The 9,554-nt window shown below is 47.0% G+C and overlaps 1 long non-coding RNA gene across 1 annotated transcript in view; it reads left to right on the plus strand.

The window, feature by feature from the left end:
* LOC118500920 overlaps positions 1–9,119 on the plus strand; it is an 11,368-nt gene extending 2,249 nt beyond the window's left edge. The window contains exon 2 of the long non-coding RNA XR_004903504.1: positions 8,616–9,119. This is a non-coding gene — a long non-coding RNA (uncharacterized LOC118500920). The remainder of the gene's footprint in view (positions 1–8,615) is intronic.
* Positions 9,120–9,554: the final 435 nt, after the last annotated feature.

The raw sequence follows: 9,554 nt of genomic DNA on the forward strand, positions 1-9,554 counted from the left end.
TTAAACAATGTAAAATATAGCCGTGAACCCTCCTCCCTGAAAAAAGGTGTAATGGCAGCAATTACATTCTTTCCTTAAAAAAATACATAATTACTTTTAGAGTGGGGAAGGGCAGCAGAAAGAGGGAGGGAAACATCAATGTATGACTGCCTCTTGCACACACCCCACTGGGGACCTGGCCTGCAACCCAGGCATGTGCTCTGACTGGGAATCAAATCAGTGACTTTTTGATTTGCAGGACGATGCCCAACCCACTGAGCTACACCAGTCAGGACTGCTTTTTTTTTTTTTCTTTTTTAATTAATTGGTTGATTCTTGTATGTGTCCTTACTGGGAATTGAATCCTCAGCCTTGGCATATCAGGACAGCATTTGAATCAGCTGAGCTACTCAGCCAGGGCTGAATTGTTTTTGACGTAATCAAAAGAATACGCCCACTACACACCTGTTAAAATGGCTAAAATCCAAAACACTGACACCAAATGCTGGTGTGGATGCAAAGAAACAGGCATTCATTCATTGCCAGTGGGGACACAAAATGGTGCAGCCACTTTGGAAGCTATCTAGGCAGTTTCTTACACAGCTAAACATAGCTCCATCATGTTTGCCGAGGTGAGTTAAAAACTTATGTTCACGTGCAAACATGCACATGAACGATTACGGCAGCTTTATTCATAAAAATTGGGAGCGACCAAGATTCCATAATGAATGGGTAAACTAGTGCTTCCTGACAGTGGAATGTTACTCAGTGATAAAAAGAAATGAACTGTCTAGCCACAAAAAGACATGGAGGACTCTTAAATGCATATTGCTGAGTGGAAGAAGCTAGTCTTAAAAGGCCACACACTGTGTGATTGCAACGATGTGACATTCCGGAGAAGCACACAACACAAAGTGAATCCTAATGTAAACTGTGGACTTTCATTAGTAGTGTAACAATATTGGTTCATCAGTTGCAACAAGTGAGACTAACACAGGGGGAAACTATGCTGGTGGGAAGAGTTATATTGGAACTTTGTAACTCCTGCACTCTTTCTATAAACCTAAAACTGCTCTAAAAAATAAAGTCTGTTGCAAAGGGAAAACATGCCTTTGTATCCTTTCGATACTTTTTTTTTAACGTAACATAATGTGCGTAAGATTCAGCCATCTTTATGTATGTACTTCATTCACCTTTGCTATTGTATGGCATTACAGTGCGTGAACGTACCACCCTTTGATTTCTCACTGATGGGCGCCCGAGTTGCTTCCCGGCCTTCCCAGTGCTGCTGGGAACGTTCTTGCCCGTGTCTCCTGTTAGAGACGCGTGAGAGCTTTCCTTGGCCCGCTCAGGTCCGTTCCCAAAAGCAGAATGGTTCAGTCCCAGTTATGTGAAGGTTCGGTTTTAAAAGATAATGTCAAGCTTTTTTTTCCCAAAGCAGACATGGACCTGCACTCTCATTAGCATTGTGTAGGAGGGCTTTTGAAAGGATCCACTTCCTCTTCAACCCTTGCTTTTCCAGAGTTTTCATCAATCGAAGTGTTAGCTCAATGTGGTCTTCATTTGCATTTACCCAATCAGTAAGATTGAGTATTTCTTCATATTTTATTATCTGTGTGTGTTTCCTCTTCTGAAAAAAAAAGCCTATGAATATCTTTTGCCTATTTTTCTATTAGGTTATATGTGCTTTTCTTGTAGATTTGAAGGAATTTTTAATGCTAGTACTTTCTCGGATATATTGCAAACTACCTTCTCCCAATTTATAACTTGTCTCTCTTTTTAAATGCCTTTAATGATCAAAATTCTTAATTTCATAGTACTCAGTCCAGTGTGTGTGTGTGTGTGTGTGTGTGTGTGTGTCTTTAAGAACTATTTTCTTTCCTCAAGGGCTAAATTACAGACTCTAAGAGATACTGACCTATAGAGTCTACTAAAAGTTTTAAAACTTAGTATTTGAAGTTTAAGTCACTAATCTACCTGGAGTTAAATTTCATATACATGTAGAGTTAAGGATCCAAATATATATATATATATATATTTTTTTAAGATTTTATTTATTTATTTATTTATTTTAAGGGAGAGCAAGGAAGGGAAAAAGAGGGAGAGAAACATCAATGTGTAGTTGCCTCTTGAGCGCCCCCTACTGAAGACCTGGCCCACAACCCAAGCATGTGCCCTGACTGGGAATCAAACCAGCAACCCTTTGGTTCACAGGCCAGCGCTCAATCCACTGAGCTCTCTATTCCATACCAGCCAGGCTAATTTCATATTTTTTAATATGGAGAGCCATTCTTTTTAAACTCTTTGTTTGCTGAGATCCCCGGCTGTTGTGGAATACAGATCCCAGAAACAAAGCCGTGCCCATGTTAAACCCTGGTAGGTGACGCTGGTGACCATAATGGCGTCCTGCTCAGCCCTCCCTCTTAGAACCCGCACAGGAGAGTGGTCCCTGGGCAGCCAACTTCACGCCCACTGCAGCATTCACGCAGAGACCCTGTTCTCCCCCAGGGCCGCTCCCGGCCGGCGACAGGACGTGGCAGGGGTCCTGGAGCCCGTGTCTCCTGTTAGAGACATGTCTGCCTGCACGGGACCCCTCTGGGGGCAGCTTCTGCTCTGGGGTTCTCCAGGGGCCTGGCCAAGGTTCTCTTCGAGCTGCGGATTTCCTATGCCTGTAAGTACAAAACCGTGCCTTCGTAAGTGAGTCCTTAAAAAAAGAAGTGAATTCTGGTAGTTAGTCTCCTCCTTCCTGCTCTTTAGAGTGTCCTGGCTCCTCTTGGTGCTCTACTCTTCCACATGTGTTCAGAGGCTTTGAGCAGGGGGGTATGTCAGATGTGTACTGTAGCAGGATAACTCAAACAATTGTATCGGTTATTGCAGGAGCAAAAGATTTCAGGCTCAAGATAGCTCTGTAACATAATTTCAACAGTCTGGTCAAGAGTTAGGGTGACAGAGTGAGTGGGTTTAGCTGGTAGCAATGGGGAAAGTTGAGGATACAAGTGACCGGAGGAAGAAGGGTGGGAGAAAGGGAAGTGAGACAACTCCTGGGGTGGGGCTGGGCTGCCCACGCAGACTGTGGGGCCTTGCACTGAGTTGGGAAATACAGGGAGGACGACAGGTTTTAGGGAAAGTGAGTTTGGTTTTGTACTTGCAAATTATCTTTCCTGGTAGACAGATATTGAGGTAGATGATTTGGATGTATAGAGATGTCTATATGCATGCATGTGTGTGTGTATATATATATCCTGTTGGATCTGTTTCTCTGGAGAACTCTGACAGATGCATTTCACAAATGTCCTTAAACTTCTGAATGAATGAACAACGGGCCCGACATCCGTTCAAGGGAGTAACGCTTAGCAATGAAAAAGAATGAAATGGGCCTGCACCCCGGGAGTGAGTCCCAAATGCATTATGGTCCGTGAAAGGAGCCAGGGTCGGGAGGCCGCCTCCTGCTGGACCCCGTTCACACACGTCTCTGGAAGGCAGACGGGGGGACGGAAGATGGAGCCGGCGTCGCCAGAGGCCGAGGGCCGAAGGAGGGGGTGACTGTGGTGCGGGGACCTTTTGTGTGCTGAGAGCTGTTTTGTGGTTCGATTTTGTGAGTTACATGACTGTATGCAAATTATGCCTTCATAAAAACATTGTAAAAATGAATAGGAGGCTGTTGTACAAAGATTATCCCATTGAGAAGAAATTGTGTGGCAACACAAAAATGCCTCCTTAAATATGTTAATGACACATAGAGATGGAGAATAATTCTGCAGTATAGTAAGTAATTTGACCCACATAAGTTAAACATGCTTTGATTTTTAAAATTTAAATATTATTTAAGAAATTTGTATTTAAAAACCCACCAATAAATGAAGACTGATAAAACAACAAAACATCCCATGTTGTTGCCTGTGGCTGTAATTGATTTTTACTGCTGTACAATATCCCATTATGTGACCATTGCAGTTTATTCATTCTTTCATCAGTGTGCATTTCATGTTATTATGAATAGTGTTGCTATACATGTTAAGTAAACTGTTATTTAATAAAGTACTTGTCTTTTTCCTGAAAATCTTCCACAATCCCAATTGCCTAAGCAACGTGACCAACCTAAGCAGGGGCATCCAACCTCGTGGTGTCTCTGGGCCACCCTGGAAGAAGAGTTGTCTGGGGCCGCACATTAAATACACAGACACTAACAAACACTGATGAGCAAAAAAAAGGTTTTAAGTAAATTTACAGTTGTGTGTTGGGCTGCATTCATAGCCACCCTAGGCCACACGGGGCCCGCGGGCCGCGGGTCGGACACCCCTGGGCCCTGCAGGATAAAAGCCGAGGGCCCCTTGCGGCTGCGTCAGTCAACTGCCCTGTGCGCTGGCTTCTCTCCGGAGTCAGCCAATGGGGAATGCTGGCTGCGTTTGCCAGGTAAAATACAGAACGCCCAGTTAACGTTTGAATTTCACGTAAACAATTTTTTTTAGCATAAGTATTTACCGTCTGATTTGGCAACCCTGGTCCCCGGAGGAAGGAAGGGAGAGAAGGAGGATCGTGTCCCCCCAACTCCCCGTGGGCTGCGTGGCTGCCGTGGGCTGGCTGCAGACTGGAGCTCCTGTTAGAGCTCCTGCCCGGCAGCCCGCCACGCACCACTCACCAGGTGCCAGTCATTGGTCCCTTCTCTCGCTCCCTCCGGCCTAAGAGTGGCAGCTAAAAACTCCCAGCCAGCGCCAGTACCAGGGTCGTGCCCACTCCTCTTCACTTCCCCGTTCGTGAGCCCCGCCCACGCTTCTGTAAATAGCGCCTCGATTCCATTCTTTCCCACACTCCATGGGGAACGGTGTGTGTGTGTCCTGCTGTGCAGACACGAGGCCTTCCTGGCTCTTGGGGACAATACACAGACCTGTCCTTTCTCATCACGGCCACAGCACTTTGTGTGCTCGCAGCTCCCGGAGAGGCCCAGAGTGTGCGATCCAGGTAAGCCCTCTGATTTCTTTTTCTCCCGCTAGTTGGTCACTACTGCCTCCTGTGGGGCAGAAAGCACACCGTTCCCAGGGCCTCCTCCCCTCCTCGCCGCTCCGCCCCTCTGGTGTGAGCTCCGTGCTGTGAGCCCTCCGGGCCCTTGGTCTCTGAGACCTCAGGAGGACACGCTCTCTCGCTCAGGAAGCGCAGCTCGTGCCGTTGAACTGGGTGCTGTCCAGACCACCGTCTTCGTCAGTGTTTGCAAAGTCCACTTCGGGCCCCGCGGCTTCTAGGACAGGCAGGGCTAGCCTCCGGCACTCCCTCGATGGGTGAGGGCCAAGGGCAGGGAGGAAATGTAGGGGTAGAATAACATCTTAGTTATCTCTAAATTTTACCCCACCACGTGGCGCCCACTATAGTGAGCGTTCAGTGCAGTTACACTTAAAAATAAGAGTGAGTGATAACGAGAAGTTACCCCTTATTGTGCATTTCGTCTGTGCTGGGCACTGTGCAAACGGCGCTGGTCTTTTACACACCTGCCAGGCAGTGAGGTGGTTTCTGTTCCCACCGTTTTGCTCTGTCGGGCCAGGACTAGGGGTCTGCAAGCTGCATTTCTTCTTGGTCAGCTGCCCAATAAGGGGCCCCTGGGTGGGGGGGACTTGGAAGATGGAGGAGGGGAGATGGGATTTCTTCCTTCCCGCTTGTTTGCTGACTCCTTGGAGCAGCAAATGGTTCTGGTTTCCGACCTCTTTGCACCTTCCCTGCACAGCCAGGTGCACCCACTCTTCAGAAGCCTGAGCTCCCCGAGACGCCTCCTGCAAGCTCCCAGCAGCTGGCAGCCCCGTCCCCTGAACTGGCAGGTTCTCGTGGTTGATTGTCACACCAGTGACCCTTGAGGAGTCAGTCAGTCTTCCTGAAGTCCATGCCCTCACCTTCGCCTCCGCCGTGACTCCGGCCGAGCGGGTGGCCTCCTCTGGCCAAAGGGACGCCAGCAAAGAGGCAGGCAGAGGCCGGGGGAGCACTTGTGCACTGGGACTTGTCCTCTAGGACAGTTGTGCCACCATCCCACGAGGGACGGACGAGCCTGGGTGAGCTTAGCAGATGACCTGCTTGGCCAACCCAGAGATCGTCAAACCTCTATGCTTTGGGGTGAGTTGTAGTCACAGATGACCGAAACAGCTCCGATCATCCCAACCCCTCCCTTCCACCAAAGGGATGGTGGCTACCCATTTGGTTTGTCCGATCCTCTAGTACATGTCTAACTAGTGTAATTCCTGTTTGCCTCAGTGGCCCCTGACTAATACAGCATCATTATACCCATTTGACAGGCGGGAAGACTGAGGCTCACAGAGACCCATTTTCCAAAGGTCGCTGCTAATAAGGGCCCCAGGCTAACTCCAGAACCCTTTCTATACTTCATATTAACGTTACCAATCTACAACAATACATCACTGTGCTCTCTAATAAACACCTTGTTGTAGATTTTGATGAGGACAATAATTTGAAGATGTCACCCCCGGGAAGGGTTCTGTTTAACATCCCGAAGGCTCCAGCTGGTGAGCCAGCAGGGGGAGCTCTGTCCCTGAGGACCCAGCTGCTCTCGCCCCACAGGGAATAGGTGATCAAAAAGGACTGAGCAGGCCCTTGGTCTTAGAGCCGGTAGGCTCCTTGAGCGGAAGGGAAAGAAAGGAAGCAATGTCACATTCATCAAGCCCCAGAAATTGCGTTAATTTAAATGCTATTAAACTGGGCTTGCCCCGTTTGGAGCACAGTGCCCAGGAGAAGGAACCCAGGGTCCCCTCCTGCTCTCCTGCCACGCAAGCCTGATTCCGCCCTCACGTCAGCAGGACTTTCTCCGGAGGGGACCACTTTTGCCAGTGGACAGTCACTGAGTAAAAGGGACCGCGGGGGTACGGTGTGGCTGTCTTTCCTAAGTCCTCTCCGGTACAGTGGTAAGAGGAGTGAGAAAGGGCCGGCCTGCCCCTTGAATACCTGACGGCCCTGCCTCTACCTCCTCCTTCCCCCTTCAGCCTGCACCAACCTTGCACTTGGCTCTGGGAGCTCCCTCCGTCTTGTCCGCTGGGTACATCCTGACTTCACCTCCCGTCAAGTGTGATAGCAAATCCTGGACCTCAGAAGCTGTACACAGGTCTCATAGTTCCACCAACACCGGAACAAGGGGCGGCACCTGTCCAGCCCAGCTCCCCTCTGCTCCCTGCATGAGGGTCTGGAGACAGGGGTCACTGATCCCTGGGACTCCCTGGCCCTTGTCACCATTGCCTCCTTTGTACGTGTACCTGCCTTGGAGCTAGGTCCAGGTAGAAGGGATAGGCCAAAGGCAGAACCTGGGTATTCCTGACGTTCCCCAACCAAAATGCTATTTTAAAACATGATGTAATATGTAACCCACACTGAAGACTACATATGATATGATCGAGAATAACACAGTGAATGCTTAGGAACCTACCACCCGACCTAAGAATTAATATATTACGCACCCCGGGTTTCCATCTATATCAGGATCCTCCTCCAGTCTCCCTGCAGAGGTAACTTTAGGCTGTCTTTGCTTCTACTCCCCTGTCTCAGATACTGGTGTGTCATAATTGTATTTGTTCTTTAATTATTGGGTTGGCCAAGAACCCCAGATGGTTTTTTTCTGTTAAAATAAAAGACACATTTTTCATTTGCACCAGTAACTTGATTGATTTGGACATTTTGAGTATGTCGGCTGTCTCCCACATGGTACAATGTTGACTGTCCTCCATTAATGTCTCAATTTGATCGCTGTCAACTTCACCTGGTCTACCCATCCATGGAGCATTGTCCAGCAAGAAATCTCCAGCATGAAACTTTGCAAACCACTTTTGACATGTTCAGTCAGTCGCAGCACCTTCTCCATACACTGCACAAATCTTTTTTTTGCGTTTCAGTTACATTTTTACCTTTCTTGAGATAATAAAGCATAACGTGCCAAAAATGTTGCATATTTTCTTCCATCTTTGATATTAAAAGAGCTACACAAAAATGTATAATTTTGATACTTTTTAAAAAATGTACACTGATATGACAGCTGTCACAATACAATCTAACGAAATTGTTTCGAATGAAGTTAAAGACAACTAAGTGCTCCTAGAGCCATCTTATAGAAAAAAAAACCAGATGAACTTTTTGGCCATTCCAGTACATTGACACTTTTTGAAAGTTCAGGCCATCAGCTTGAATTTGTCTTACTGTGTCCTCAAACTACACTCAGGCTAAATATTTTTGGTCACAATACTATGTATAGGTGATGCTCTGTCCTCAGTACACCCCATCAGAAGCGACCTGGTGTTGGTGTGTCCCATGACTAGTCATGTTAACTTGGGTCTCTTGGTGACGATGATGTCCACCAGGTGTCTCCTCTGGAAAGATACCTTTTACCTTTTGTCCTTAATACACCATCTGTGAGATAATAATGTGAGTCCATGTAAATATCCTTTCCCTACCATCGTTACCAATGGTTTTAGCATCTGTTGGTGATTCTTGCCCTTCTGCTCCCTGTATTTCATTTGAAGTACGATCCTTTTATCCTCAGGTAAGAGTCATAAGGCAACCAAAACGCTTGTTCTCATATTTCACCTCCATGCTTCTGTTTACTTTCTCTCAGCATTTTGAAGATATTGTCCACTCTTCTCTGGCTTCTATTGTTGTAGAGAGAAGTCTCCTTTGTCACATTCCAAGTGAACCCAAAGCTCAGCAGAATCGCTGGAGCTGCAGCTCTGGCCCCATCCGACTCCCAACCGCCCAGCCGCCATCAGAATTGCAGTTGACCCCAGGAGCCAAAAGTAGTTGAAAGGCACAGCTAGCAACGATTCACTTCCATGAATTGGACTCCCTGTTGCTCGTGGTATTAACTCCGGTTTCAGGCACAACCGTTTCAATTAAGACTCACACACTTCAAAATACCTCTGAACAGCGGGGCACTGATTGAATTCAAGGTGCCAGGAAGCCAAATAGAAAAATAATAGTAAAACCACTGGTCTGTTTATATTGTAGTTAAAAGCTCTGACAAATGACTATTACACCTTCTTTAACATTCTGTTCTATTCCAAATTAATCTGAAATAAATACAGTAATATACTCTGTTTTTAACTGACCTCAGTAGGTATGTGTGTCCAATCTGGTCCAAGTGCTCTTTTCTTTTTTTAAAGATTTTATTTATTTATTTTTAGAGAGGGAAGGGAGGGAGAAAGAGAGAGAGAGAAACATCAATGTGCGGTTGCTGGGGGCTGTGGCCTGCAACCCAGGCATGTGCCCTGACTGGGAATCGAACCTGTGACACTTTGGTTCACAGCCCGCGCTCAATCCACTGAGCCAAGCCAGCCAAGGCTGTAGTGATATATTTTAAACGCTCGCCTTTGGTCACACAATTGTGGTAAACCACTCAATGAAAGAAAGCCTGCCCCATTATTTAAAAAGCACGTGGGCAATCGATATGCACTGATGTGGAAGCGTCCAAGGTTACTGTCAACTGAAAGCAGCAAGTCGCAGAGCGTTGAGTAGAACATCCCTCCGTGTGCATGTGTATGCATGTGTATTTCTTCTGGCATCCTCCTGGAAAAAGACCCTCTGTCACCTCCAGAAGGAGCACG

Source organism: Phyllostomus discolor, chromosome 5 (assembly GCF_004126475.2).
Source record: "Phyllostomus discolor isolate MPI-MPIP mPhyDis1 chromosome 5, mPhyDis1.pri.v3, whole genome shotgun sequence".
Lineage (NCBI taxonomy): Eukaryota > Metazoa > Chordata > Mammalia > Chiroptera > Phyllostomidae > Phyllostomus > Phyllostomus discolor.